The sequence below is a fragment of the Carettochelys insculpta genome, chromosome 6 (assembly GCF_033958435.1).
Source record: "Carettochelys insculpta isolate YL-2023 chromosome 6, ASM3395843v1, whole genome shotgun sequence".
Classification (NCBI taxonomy): Eukaryota; Metazoa; Chordata; order Testudines; family Carettochelyidae; genus Carettochelys; species Carettochelys insculpta.
The window spans coordinates 117,358,166-117,371,965 of record NC_134142.1 but is presented as its reverse complement, the minus strand read 5'-3'; the positions used below and the strand labels follow the sequence as shown (position 1 = coordinate 117,371,965).

At 48.9% G+C, this 13,800-nt stretch overlaps 1 long non-coding RNA gene across 1 annotated transcript; it reads right to left on the bottom strand.

Moving 5' to 3' along the window:
* Positions 1 to 2,711: 2,711 nt before the first annotated feature.
* On the bottom strand, positions 2,712 to 5,892 carry LOC142014816 (uncharacterized). Its single transcript, XR_012646052.1, has 2 exons — positions 5,620 to 5,892; positions 2,712 to 2,935 (listed from the first exon to the last, which is right to left on the bottom strand). It is a non-coding gene; the product is annotated as an uncharacterized LOC142014816 (long non-coding RNA).
* Between the last annotated feature and the right edge of the window lie 7,908 nt (positions 5,893 to 13,800).

Sequence of the window (13,800 nt, the reverse complement as noted above, 5' to 3'; positions counted from 1 at the left end):
TGTGCAAGCTGAGAATTTCCCTGTTTATGCTCCGTGACTTTGTCCAAGTTAGTAATTTACAGAAGGCTGCACCCAAACCTCATGCCTAAGACACCCTCACTACGTACTACCTCTTCTCATGATTTAGTCTATGATGCAGAGGCAAGGAGCAAATAACCATGGTTAGGAGTACAGTAGGGTCTCAGCATTTGCAAGGGGTCTGAGTTCAGGAGATTGACTGAATGTTGATTTTTCGTAAATGGGTGGGGGTGGGAGCCCTGGGAAGCTGCAGCATGGGCACTCCCAGACCCAGTGCCCCAGAGAAACAAGGCCACTCACAAATAATTGAATTTGTGAATGCGGCACTTGCAGATGTTGAGACCCTACTAGATATTTTTCATCATATTTCAGGGTTGAGGTAAGCAGAGGACTTTTAAAAATAAGGCGGGACCTCACTAGTTCAGGCTGGCAAAGCCACTGCAGGTTATAGAGTAATGTAATAAACACAGTAAAGCAGAGTTAATGTATCACTTGGCAGTTTAGTTTTAATTGCAATACTTAATAGTTTCCTAATTTTCTTTTGGGGCAGTGGAGCCCAGGAGACCTCATTACAGCCCATTCAGTAGTATAGAGGAAGTGCTATGTTTTGTGTGAGATAGGGGTCACGGAGCTACATACATGAATTAGAGTATTTCCACTGGCCTAGTGAACTGAAGGCCTTTATTGTATTAATGTTAATTCTGGAAGGCTTCATAGACATTATATTCACTAAAGAAAGTAATCGGTTTGAATGTGATTGGGTTACAATGATGGAAGCTGTGTAACTATCCTCTTTTTGAATTACCCTTGCATCTGTCTTTCCTGGAACAACTTTGGCTGTGTTTGCCTGGCACTAATTGGTTGTTTTCTTTGAAAACTCATAACTATTGGAGGAGGTCCCAGATGACTGGAAAAAAGGCAAATGGTAGTGCCCATCTTTAAAGAAAGGGAAGGAGGAGAATCTGGGGAACTACAGACTGGTCAGCCTCACCTCACTCCCAGAAAAATCATGCAGGGGATCCTCAAGGAATCCATTTTGAAGCACTTGGAGAGGAAAATGATTAGAAATGGTCAATATGGATTCACTAAAGGCAAGTCATGCCTGACCTACCAGGTTGCCTTCTGTGACGAGATAACTGGCTCTGTGGATCCAGGGAAGCCAATGGACATAACCTGGACTTTAGCCAAGTTTTTCATAGGGTCTCCCATAATATCCTTGCCAGCAAGTTAGAGAAATATGGCTTGGATAAATGGACTGTTGGATGGATGGATGGATGGATGGATAGATAGAAAGCTGGATAGATTATTTCCCTGGAGGGCTCAATGGGTAGTGATTAGTGGCTGTATGAGTGGCAGCCAGTATCAAGTGCAGTATCTCTAGGGTCATTTCTGGGTGGGTTTTGTTTAACATCTTGATTGAGGAGCTGGGTGGGTTGCACCCTCAGCAAGTTTGCAGATGACCCTAAACTATGGGGAGAGGTTGAGATGCTGTAGTATGGGGATGGGGTCCAGGGGAACAGACAGCTTTGGAGGACTGGTCCAAAAGGTATCTGATGAGGTTCAACAAGGCCAAGTGCAGAGAACTGCACTTAGACCAAAGAAATCCCAAGCATCATTAGAGGCTGGGAACTGACTGGCTAAGTAGCAGTTCAGAAGAAAAGGACTTGGGGAATTATAGCGGATGAGAAACTGGATATGAGCCAACAGTGTGCTTTGTAGCCAAGAAGGCTAATGGCATACTGGGGTGTTTTATTAGAAGCATTGCTATCAAATCTAAGTAAGTGATTATTTCCCTTTAGTTGGCACGTGTGTGGCTGCATTTGAAGTATTGTTTCCAATTTTTGGCAGTGGTCTCAAATTGTGATGAGGAACATCCTAGGTTGGATATCAGGAAAAACTTTCACTAGGAGGGTGGTGAAGCTCCGGAATGGGTTACCTAGGGAAGTGGTAGAATCTCCTTCCCTAGAGGTCTTAAGTCCCAGCTTGACAAAGCCTTGGCTGGGGTGATTGGTCCTGTTTTCAGCACAGGTTTGGAATCAATGATCTCCTGAGGTCTCTTCCAACCCTATGATTCTATAATTCACCTGGTTCCTCTTCAGCTATGTTGTGCAGGTGGGTGGGACAGAAACTAGATGTGAATCTAGAGTCACAAAAGTATTTAGGTTCCTAACTTAATGTATTTCAGTGCTGGTTAGGAGCCTGTATAACTGGGGATCTGGCCCAATAGGCCTGTTTTTTCACAAATGCTAAGGACCTACAACACCAGCTAGAGTCAGTGTGAACTGTAGATATGCAGCATCCCTAGTAAGGAGCCCCTACTTAATGACTTACTAGTCCCGATCTACAGTTAATGGCCAAATAGCATATTCTTCCCGGTATCTGTGCTCTAGTGCAATTTACTGACTGGGCCGCCATATTGAATGTGCTTGAGTGTGTTTAGTTGCTCCCTAACCTTGATCTGGGTGGACTTAAGTCTGCATTGTGAAGTTGGTGAGCTGAAGTATGCCCCAAACCTCGTGCTTAGGGGGAAAATCAAAAATGCCCTAGTCAGAGCTGTGAGAGATGGGTGTTTGTTTTGCAATAGCATCGAGAGCACTGGATCCTATTGTGCTGGGAGTGGTGCAGATCAGGTTCTACCCTAACCAGCATACACAATACACTTAATATCCCTCAGCAAAAACCTGCTCATCCCATTGGCTTTTAAATGGTGTTTTAATTATAAAATCCTTAGAAGGCTGGTGGCCATGAAGGAACTTGTTCAGTAGTGTCCTCTTCCCATTCTCCTAAACTAGGCTGGATGCTGCTCCCTCCTGTCTCACTCGCTAGGCTTGCGCTTGTAGTCCTCCAGGTGCGCCAGAATCCAGCCCGGGGGGATCAGGAAGGTTGCAAGCAACACAGTCAGCGCAATGGCTTGATCCTGCCAATAGGAGAGAAATGAGATCATGTAGGGTCTCCAGCAGCCTTGTGTGTGTCAGGACGTCTGTATCGTGGTGGGACATCTTATTGGGAAGTCTAGCTGGAGCTTACAGGTCTCCATTCTGCACTGTGTGTGAATGCCAGACTCCTACTGAGGTCAGTCAGAAGTGTGGGAGTGCAGGGAATGCAGGAATAGGTTCACAGTGAGTACAGGAGCTTAGGCCAGCTAGAGGTGGGGGGTTGGGGAAGGAGGAAGGAAAGAGCGAGGGTAAATGCACTGATCCTACTTGTTCTGGACTAAATGTGGTTTGATCTGTCAGCTGATTTGTCACTGCCTGTTTTGCGTTTGTCTGCATCTGAATTTGGGTACAGAAATCAAAGTTGCCCAGATCCTGCCTTTAGCTGAAGCCTAGTTTGGCACAACATGGCTCACAAGCACCTGCTTTCAAAAACGGGACTCTTCCTAGCCCCACCTGTTGGCATGGAGCAAGCTCTCCTCTTCCAGTTGGGTTAGTTCCCATAGTTCAAGATTTCCCAGGCCAAAAAATTCAATCCCACGCATGCAAGACTCGCCCTAATGTATCAAGGTTCCAGATGTAGGACATACGCAACAGAGCCCAGCAATGACTGCTCGTTCACTGCCCTCCAAGGTCACCGATCGCTGCCTGTGCATAATGTGTTCCAGAAAGACACAGTGACAATCAATGTGACTTTCAAATCACTTGGAGGTGTCAAGAACAGCAGCAAGGGCCTGGATAAAGTTTTACCTATTAAGTTATCTGCGCTGGCTGCAAACAGTGTTAAGTTCACTTTGCGTATGGCTGCATTACATTCACTCTTTGTATTCTGTTCCTGAGAGCAAAGCGTATTAATAGAGTCAGACTTTGGACCAAAGTGTGAGGTGCTTACTGAGTTTCTATTTAGATCTTAGGAAATATTTTGAGACTCCTGAGTAAGGAACAGGGCCCTGAGTAACAAGACAGCAGCTCACATTAGGCGCCTGTGTCTCAGGTCACACTCAGTCTCTTGGAAGAGGAGAGGAAAGCCGGAATACAAGGAATTTGGCACAGCCACACATTTCAGTTGAGCAAATTCCCCTTTTAAAGGCTTGATTAAAATAAGGGATTGTTTGGAGGTGAGGTGTCTGTGATCTGACACAGAGGGAGGGGTTGGAAGGGGTCTGTACAGAACTGCACGCCAAGCCAAGAGTAGAGAGTTGCAAACTGCGACACATCACCTGGTGAGGTGCCCTGATGCCCAGGCACTAGATCTCAGGGCTAGAGCTACGTGTACTACTGGACTCAATGGAGTGGTGCACAGAGGCAGGGAGCTTACTGGGGAATGGGAGTTGCAAGCATTGCCTGGCTCGGCCCCCATGGCAAGGGGAATGTTTTTTAGAGCCAAACTGAGACAGTGTCTTATTTCCATATGATTTGTTCAAAATGTCTTTAATTGGCCCACTGGGAAAGAGGCACCCCTGTTCATGTCTGAACACAGCTCTCCTGGCAGGCTCCACCAAACGGGGCTGGGTTATTTCAACAAGAGGAATGGAGTGTAATTTCTGCCACTGGTTGTTTATAGTTACACCATAAGTCAGCCTGCAGGTGACTGATCACCGCTGTTTCCTGGTACGTGTAACAGCTCAGAGCAGTGATGGCTTCTGACTTAACCACTGTCCTAGCCACCCGAGAGACTTCTTTTGTTAACCTGGCAGATGCCAAACATCTTAACTGAAAAGTCGCTCGTGATTTTTGTCTCTGTTCATGGAGTTTGTTCATGGAGGGAGCTCGCTGTAGGCAGCTCCCTTCATCTGTGCAGTGCTCCATTGGTTCCAATATCACACATGACGATCTCTTCAGGATCCAGAGGTCTTCGGATGGGGGCTTCACCTTACCAACTATGCAAAGCTGCTCACAAAGCAGGGGCTTGTCTTTGCAGGGAAAGAACGTTCCCTGTCAAAATCAGGAGCAGCGTTAGAGTCAATGGCCCTGAGTGGAGCAAAGATGGGTTCAAACCACATTAGAGTCTGGGTCCCACTCTTCCTGGGATTGGAAATAGGAGTGCGGTTTGGCCCGTCTCCCCCACAGCTGAAAGGGGAACAACACAAGGCTGTCTGCCCTGCGCAAGGTGAAAAAAGGCCTCTTTCCGTCATTGGACGGGAGAAGAAAATAGCGTATTAAAAGTAGCCCTGGGGAATCACAATGAGGGAACCACTGTTGCAGCCCTGCAGTCCCACGGCTTTCAGGGGAGTCACTGAGAGCACAAGCAGAGCCATCATGTGACCTAACGGGCAATTTCCCAGACAAGGGTAAGTTTTACTCCTGAGCCTAACTCGCCATTTCCCTCCTCTTTATACTTCTACTTTCACACCCCAATGAAATTCAACAAGTGGAAGAACAGGAGTCACAGTTTCCTCAACCTGCACCCCAAGGAAAATTTACCTAAACTGCTACTTTTTTCGAACAGTGTCAGTATTCGCATTTTCCCCTGTATTATTTATATCCTCCATGAGAGCCCCTTTTTGCTGTCTCACACAAGAAATACTTGTCATGTTAGGAGATTCCGGTATTCTCAGCTATATTTAAATCATTTTTGATTTTAAATCATTTTTGAGTGCCCAGAAGACAAACTGCTACATTTACAATAACAGATTATCACTTTTCTCCCAAACAAAAGGTTACTCACAGCTGGCGTGACAATCTCCTCAGGCGCTCCAGAAGCAATTCTTGCTCTGGGAACAATCTGATTCCTGAAGGTTGCATTGAGCAACCTGAATGCACGCTGAAAACCCAACATGGCCCTTTTGCTGTGTTCACTTCCAATCCCAGCACTGTACCCTTAGCAAGGAGTGTGACTTGTCCTGGTCTGTGGGCTGAGGCTACAGCTGTCGGTCACAAGTTCCTTCTCTGCAAGCTGTTTGCAAGTTTTTGCTCTGGTGCCAAATGTCAAAGTGATAAACAAGTTCAGTTGCTTCATGCCTGACAAATTAATTTAGCACTACTTGTTTCCAATTGGCTGGGGAGTTGGTTGCTCACGCCCTCTGATAAGAACAGACTGCCACATATGGTTTCATTAGTTTAGCACAGGGGGACTTATGGATGACATTGTCTGAGCTTGTTTCTCTTGTGAGTTTGCCTGTGCGAGGTTAGGGCTATATCACAGCTGAAAAGGAGACAATGCCACATGATGGAAACTTTCAGATGCATCAGAGCAGCGTATTGAAAAGTCCTCTGTGAGGGAGAGAGCTGCTGAAGGAAACATTTCACTGACAGCAATCAAGGCCTTTTAAAGAAGCATCAGAAAAGAAAATTAATGTTTCTGAAGTAAGAGAGCATTGCCTAGCATGGGGTCAGCAACCTTTCTGAGGCGGAGTGCCAAAATGTGACCTTTTGACCTCTATGTAGGGGCTGAGTGTTTAAAGCCACTAATAGTCCTACTTATAACAACTTCATTAATAAATAAATTAAGATGCAGAGCTTCACCATTTAGGTGGAGGTTGGCAGCAGAGGGAGAAAAAGGACCCAGAAAGTTACTTGAGTAAAAGTGCAGCTGCTTTCACTTCTAGATACTTGAATACAATTTAGATGTGACAAGTGTGTTTGTACTTTTTCTCAAATCGTTTGCCAGAGGAACACCAGTGACTTGTACTTAAGTACGTGGGCCCCCCCCACACCCAACGCAGCTGTACTTTTACTTAAGTAACTTTTGGGGTACTTTTTCCACCTCTGGTTGGTAGCATTAGCTGGTCTTTTGTTCATCCACAGGCGGCAAGGCTTTGAGGAAGCTCCTGGTTGCATGGGGGAGGAGGAGTGGGGCTCAGCTCCTGCCTCGTGTGCTGATGTGCTATCCTTGGCACCCATGCTTGGGGTTGCTGACCCCTGGTCTAGTGATTAAAGTGGGGAGACTCAGAGTCAGGAACCCTGAGTAATGGTGTGTTGCAGGCCTTTGGGTATCTGAGTCTCATTTTTTCCCACTTGTGAGATGGGTATAATCCTATCTGGCTTATGGGGTGATGTGATGGTTAACTAATGTTTGTGAACTCCTTGGAGCTCCCTAGATGAGGGTACCAGAAACAAGCCACACCTGAGCCTGTTTCAGATGGAAAAAGGCAAAAGAAAACTGGCCAGACCTATGGATTTACTACGTTGCTTCTGTGCCATGCCCAAATGTAGCCCACAGCACAGTGGAGCTCTCTGAAACAAACCCCTCTGTTAGGGGCACGTCACACAGGCATGCGTCTGAAGCATGACTTCCGTAAACGACTCACCAGGGACGCACATGGCAGGTGCTGCTTTGGGGAGCGGGGAGCAGATTCGGGGAAATAAGGGCTTAGATGTTGCCCACAGCACGTGCTGAACCAGAAGCTATTCTCCTCCTGCCCGTGCTGCTGGGCAAGCCGCGGACTGCAGGGGCTTTGGAAACTCCAGTGCTGCTGGCGTGGAGCCTCTCCCCACGGAGCACAGTGGGAAGAGCGCTGCTGTCTGTCTAACACACTGACCGGAGGTGGAATAAAGCAGTGCACCTGATGTGCAGCTCTGGCAAGAGCCGGCTGGGGGGCTCTGCTGAGACCCAGTTGGCTGGCAGTGCAGCTTGTGGTGTGCTCTCCTAGCCGGGCTCCTGCTGCGGGCTAGCGCTGGGGACCTGGCACCCTGCAGCCAGGTGAAGGCAGGCAGGTGTGAAAGGGCCCAGCTGGGGGTGCACGAGAGGGAAGGTGGACACGCTTCCAGCAGGCGCTGGGAGTGTCTGCGCCTGTCCTGCTGCCCCTCTCAGTGGACGCCAGGCAGTGTACATGCAGTCTGGGGCGCACACACTGCTGCTGGTGACCTCTGGGAAGACACCAGGGAATGCATAGCAGGCCAGGGCCTCTTGCACCCCTACCAGTTTCCCTGCACCAATGCCCCCACACAGCCAGCCAACAGCTCCCTTACAGCAGTGCACCAAGGGGGAGCAGCAAGGCTGGGATCCCTCCACCAGACAGGAAAAGGTAACCTGGCAGCAACCGGGACTGCCCAAGGCCCCCACCTCCCTTTTACACACACCTCCAACCCTTGCCCTGAGCCTTCCTGCACATTCCTGCTCCCTGCCCTGACTCCTGCAGCCCCCGCACCCCAGGCCCCTACCCTGAGCCCTTCACACTCCCCAACCCTGACTCCTGCAGCCCCCAAATCCCTGACCTGACTCCTGCACTCCCCACCCTCTGTCTTGAGCTCCCTCATGCTCCCAGCCCCTGCCATGTGTCCTGCATGCCCCAGACACCCCAACCCCCTTCCCTGAGCCCATCATACTTCCCAGCCCTAGCTCCTGTAGCCCCCATGTTCCCATGCACCTGCCCTGATTCCTTTACCCCCAGCCCCACTGCCCTGAGCCTCCGCTCACATTCCCAACCCCCTGCCCTGACTCCCGCACTCCTACCCTTTATCCTGAGCCCACCCACCCACACTCCCAGCCCCCTGCCATGTGTCCTGCACTCCCCCCACACCCAAACCCCCTGCCCTGAGCCCCTCATGCATCCCAACCCTGACTTCTGCAGCCCCCAGGTCTCCAACCTCCTGCCCAGACTCCTGTATCACACCAACCCTCTTCCCTGAGGCCCCTGCACTCTTAAATGTCTTACAGTTTTGTTGTATGGCAAATCCCTCCCCCGCCCAGAGTCCCCTCTGGGTGCGGGGGCAGGTTGTGACCGGACAGTATCTGTAAGAAATGTAAGTTACTTTTGCCCCTGATGCTGACACAATAGCCTGGCAAATGGCACTGCAACCCTGGCTGGGCTGTCGTGAATGTGCACTGTCAGGGGCCATTCAGCAGTTTTAAATGTGGCTGGGAGGAGGCTGTGATTTCTGGCCAGCCCCAGTTTCTATGTCCAGCAGCATGTGGAGACCCAGCCTTTGGGAAGTGGTGGACTCCCCCTGCCATTTCCCTTCCCACCCTGCCACAGAGGAGAAACGTGTTCTCTAACCTGGCCCGCTGCCCGGGGAGCAGCCGTACCACCCTTCCTCCCACATTCCCTGCTGCTGAACTTTGCTTCCCCGATGCCTGGCCAGCACGCTCAGTGTTTATCCATTGAGCAGGTGCTTCCAGAACTGGAGGTGGGTAAACAAGGAGTAGTCGGAAATCCAGAGTCCAAGGCCAACCCTGTAGTCGCAGGAAAGCAAGTGGCTGTCGCTCCCCCGGTGCACCCAGAATGGCTTCCTTTTCCAGGTGTCCTCTTGTAAAAAGTGAGATTTGTGCTGGACCGGAGAAATCACCGAGAGGCCACAGCACCGAGGTAGCTGCAGTCTGGGCTCCAAGCCCGCTGCTCTGTAATGCCCCTTGCCGCTGACCTGCAGAACCACTGGGTGGGCGGAGAGGGTAGTTCTGTTTCCAGGCTCGTTGTGCTTTTATAACAAGGGAGCGTGGGAGTGCCAGCGGGGCTGGGTGTTACTGACCTGGCACAAACGTCTCCATGAGTTAAAAATGACCCTGTTAACTCTTTGCTAATGGCCAAAAACCAACCACGGGCTGGTAACAGACCTAGAGGCTTTCCTCGTGGTCAGACCCATCTCTCCAGGAATTGCTTCCAGCAGGGACAGGTTCCCCTGAGCAGCCGTGCTGGCCACCAGTAACCATTCCACAGACCAGGTGCTTCCCCTTGTGTGTGCTTGTCAGGCGTGACACTCACGGTTATCATATAAAAAAGAAGACGCCCCTGAGAGGGCGTGTATCTGTTGTCTACCCACTCATGTTGTATCCATGTGTTATAGTATATGTAGTCCATTAATACAGTGTGGGTTGGTAGATACTGTTATAGGTACGCTGCCTCTTAGAAACAACAAGAAGTCCTGTGGTGCCTTATAGACTAAGAGATATTGTTGAGCATAAACTTTCATGGGTAAAGACCCACGTTGTCAGATGCATGAGTAGGGGTTTTCAGAGGAGGATTTAAAGAGGGACTCTCAGTAAAGGAGAGGGCTGGGGCTGACAAGGTCTATTCAGTCAGGGTGGAAATGGTCCATCATCGGCACTTAATGTGGAGTTGTGAACATCAAGAGAGGAGAAAACAAGTCAGTTCATCGGGGGTGGGGAGGAGATGTGGCCCATTATCAGTAGCTTCTTTGGAGGTGTGAACATCAAGGGCAGGGAAACTGCTTTTGTAATGGGCCAACCACTCCTAGTCTCTGTTCAGTCCTTGGTTGATGGAACCAAATTTGCAGATGAATTGCAGCTTAGAAATTTCTCTTTGTAGTTTATTTTTGAAGTTTTTTTTGTTGGAGGAGTGCTACCTTCAAATCTGTTACTGACTGTCCAGGCAGACTGAAGTGTTCTCCTACAGGTTTTTGCATGTTACCATTCCTGATAGTGCTTCTTAGGGGTGTCCTCCAATTTGAAAGGTCAAATATGGTAACCCCCAGCTCACTGATGGCTCCCTGTGTGTATGAGGCATTGCTCAGTGCTCCTGTCATCACCACCCTGCTGGCACCAGCCCCCTTCAGACCCCTGTGTAATGAGAGCTCAGACTGGACAGGAACACAGGCTGCTAACCTGGCAAAGCCTGCTCTGGGAATCACGTTTAGCCTGGCAGTGGGGTGATTGCAGGGTCAACCCCACTCTGCTCCCCAACCTACCTGCAGAGGTCCCCCATGCTCAAGCCCAGTCCCTGGGCAATGTTTGGATTAACAGAAAAAGCTCTACACTTAGAAATGACCCCTGGGAAACAAGAAGAGCAGCTCTGTAACTTTCAAAAGCCAGATGTGTGCATGATTATCCAGAGCCGTCCTCAAGATTTATGGGAGAGGTGCTCTGGGAGGGACTGCGCTCAGGGCTGCAGAAGCAGCAGTGGGAACAGGGTCGGGGTGGTGCTGCAATACCTCTACATTTTATATGTGTTCTCAGCTGCCACTGGCCCCGTGCCCAGGGTCCTGGCTGTTTTCTGGGGCTGCACTCTCAGCCCCATGCTTGCTCCCAGTCTCAGCCCTCCTCTCTTCCTCCACCCCTGACTCCCACAGCCCTGCATAGGTCCACTCTTGGAGACATGGCCTTGTTCTGGGCTCCTGCAAGGCAGAGTGGGTGAGCGTCGGCCGGGTGCAGCCCATGGGAGCTCCGGGTGATGGGGCAGGCTTCTGGAGCCAGCCCTGCCTGTGCCTTCCTGGCAGTGGTGGCCCTACACATATGCAGGACCCAGGTGCCCCACACTTAGTGCTGCCTTATGCAGTGTCTCCTCCTCCCCCCCCAGTTCCCTCCATAAAGCCGGTGTTAAAGCTGCCCTTTCTGTTTAGCTCTGCAGAGGGGTGAAGGCATTTATACTGACAATCCACAAGGAGCTGTCCCCTCTGGGTTCAGGAGCGCAGCTGGTTTTCCACTTTGCACAGCTCTTCCATCTAGCAGCTGCTAGGAGTCCAGTTCTGATATAGCATCTAGCAGATTGCATACAGCTCTGTCTCTGCAGCGTGTGGGACATGTATGCACGTTGTCTTTGGGGGAGAGAAAGAGCTGCTTTCATAGAGCTGTCACTGGGAGGCTCAGCTGCCCCCCCAATAACCCCCACAGACAAATTAGAACAGAGAGCTGGTGAAAATTATTTTTCATTGAAAAATGCAGATTCACCTGGGCTCTCATCTCTCTAGCATGTGGGTAAACACAGTGAGACTGAGCCAAAGTCTATAGAAATATCTCTTTAGTTCTCATTTGCATCATGTTCCCATTACATATGTGGCCTTTAAGGCTGTGATGAAGCTCCTTCCCTCATGTCTGTTTTTGGCAAGGCTTTCAATTGTCTTCCAGCTGCGACCCAGCTTTTCCAGCTTGGCTTCCACAACTCTTCTCAGTGTTGTACTTGAGTTGCCTTGTTTTCACTTTCCTTCAGCTGCCCATCTTATCACTACTTTGGTGATGGAATCTGTTTCCATCTGAAGCACATGGGCAATCCATCTCCGGTGTCTCCTGGCAATGATGGTGCTCATATCTTCTTAGCTTCACTCTGTAAATAGATCTTGATTCGAATTGCTGTGGGCCAAAAGATACAGAGGATTTTTCAGAGGCAGGTTGTATGGAGTAAAGACAATTTGGCTATGTCACACTTTCTCACTCCCCAAACACATCTCACTATATAGTAGCGTTGGAAGTACACAGCTCTGAGAAACATTGAGTTTGGTTTTTGATGGTTTCCAGACTGCACTTAAGCTTTTAAAAGGACCTCTGCCTTTAGTGACTTGATTCCAGATGTCCTGGCTTGTTTCATGACCCTGGAGAATGCTGCTGCCCAAGTATGTGACTGTTTCTGCATTGGTGGAGAAGTACAAGCTGGTTTTTGGAAAGGGTGTGGATGCACGGACCAGACCTTCACTCTACAAAACATAATAGAACAATACTCAAAATAGCAATAGCAACTCTGTACACTCATCATAGGTTTGGAGAAGGCCTTTGATAGCAATCACAGGACCAGATTGTGGTGCACTGTGCAAGCAAGTGGAATCCCTCTTTGCATAAGCAACATCAAAAGCTTCTATTTCAACTTCACCTGCAGTGTTAATCACAGTGAGCTCAGTTTTGAAGTTAACACAGGAGTACATCAGGGTGTGTCACGTCTGCAGCCCTCTTCGCCATTGCCTGGGTAAGGCAGTGTACAACAGAAGAAACATCAGGTGGCAATAAATGAACACCCTTCTCATCCCTTGAAGACCTTGCAGGTGACCCCACTCTCCTATCACAGACCCAACAGCATACATCAGAAAAAAACAACGTGGCTCAGCACCTTCCATCAGCAAATGGGGCTGAAATTCAACCATAGTAAGACAAAATCATAAGCTTTGATATTGTGCCCCTGTCACCAGGATGTATGGATACAGATTAGTTTTACTTTGGAAAAAAAAAGACGGGGGGGGTTCCCTAACAGTGGCAGAGCAGATGATTGTCCATCTCCCTTGCTATATGATTCCTCAATGGGAGATGGTTACACTTTTCTTACAGCCGCTCCATACAGTGCTGAGCCCTGGTGATGGAAGGAACATGGCTTACAGTTATAGGAGGATGGCTGTTCATTTCAGCTTCCATGAAATGAGTGAGTTGGGTCTCAGTCCAGTGGCCAGCAGACTGATGGCCATGCTGAAGGTACAATTATTGCAGCTGGCATCAGCTATCCCCCTATTTTAATGCTCTTCACAGAAAGAGCAGGTGTCATGGGGAATTGTAGGGTCAGTTCTGGTATAATGTTAATTCTGTAAATTAACTACAGGTCTTCAGTCGCTGGCAACTGTTCATCACCACCGAACTCCCTTCCATGGCTTATTGTTCTCCTCCCCTGCAGTTAAAGCTCAGGTGGCAATCTGACCATGACTCAAGTCCTAGTTCATCCATATCTGTAAGGAGCAGACACTTTCATTTGCTGTATGTTTGCAATGTGCTCGGCACAATGGGGCCCAGGCCTGTCTGGCTTCTAGGTGTGACCATACTATAGATGTAAAATAATAAAAGCAGGTTCCTCATGATTTAGCCATAGGATTTTTTATTTATCCATTTTTTGTGGTACTTAATCAATTGGTTGTTCCATCTGAGATGCAATACAAAGGGCAAATTGCACCTGGCAGGAGAGCAGGTGTGCATACACTGATCAGTCATTATTATCTGTTGCTGCCGGAGTTCCTTTGTAGAAAAGACTCTGAAATGATGATATTTCCTGGCAGTGTAAGACTCAGAGTACCAGGCACACTTAAGAGTAAGCCAGACTGTGCTTGTCCCTATGTATGTGCCTGGCCCCTTGGGCGACAGAAGCACCTCACTGAATGAATTCCAGGTAACTCTTTGTGATTGTTTTAAGGGTATGTCTATACTTACCCTGCATTTGATGTGCCATGACTGATCTTTCGGAGTTCGATCACAGATGTGCAAAATCGA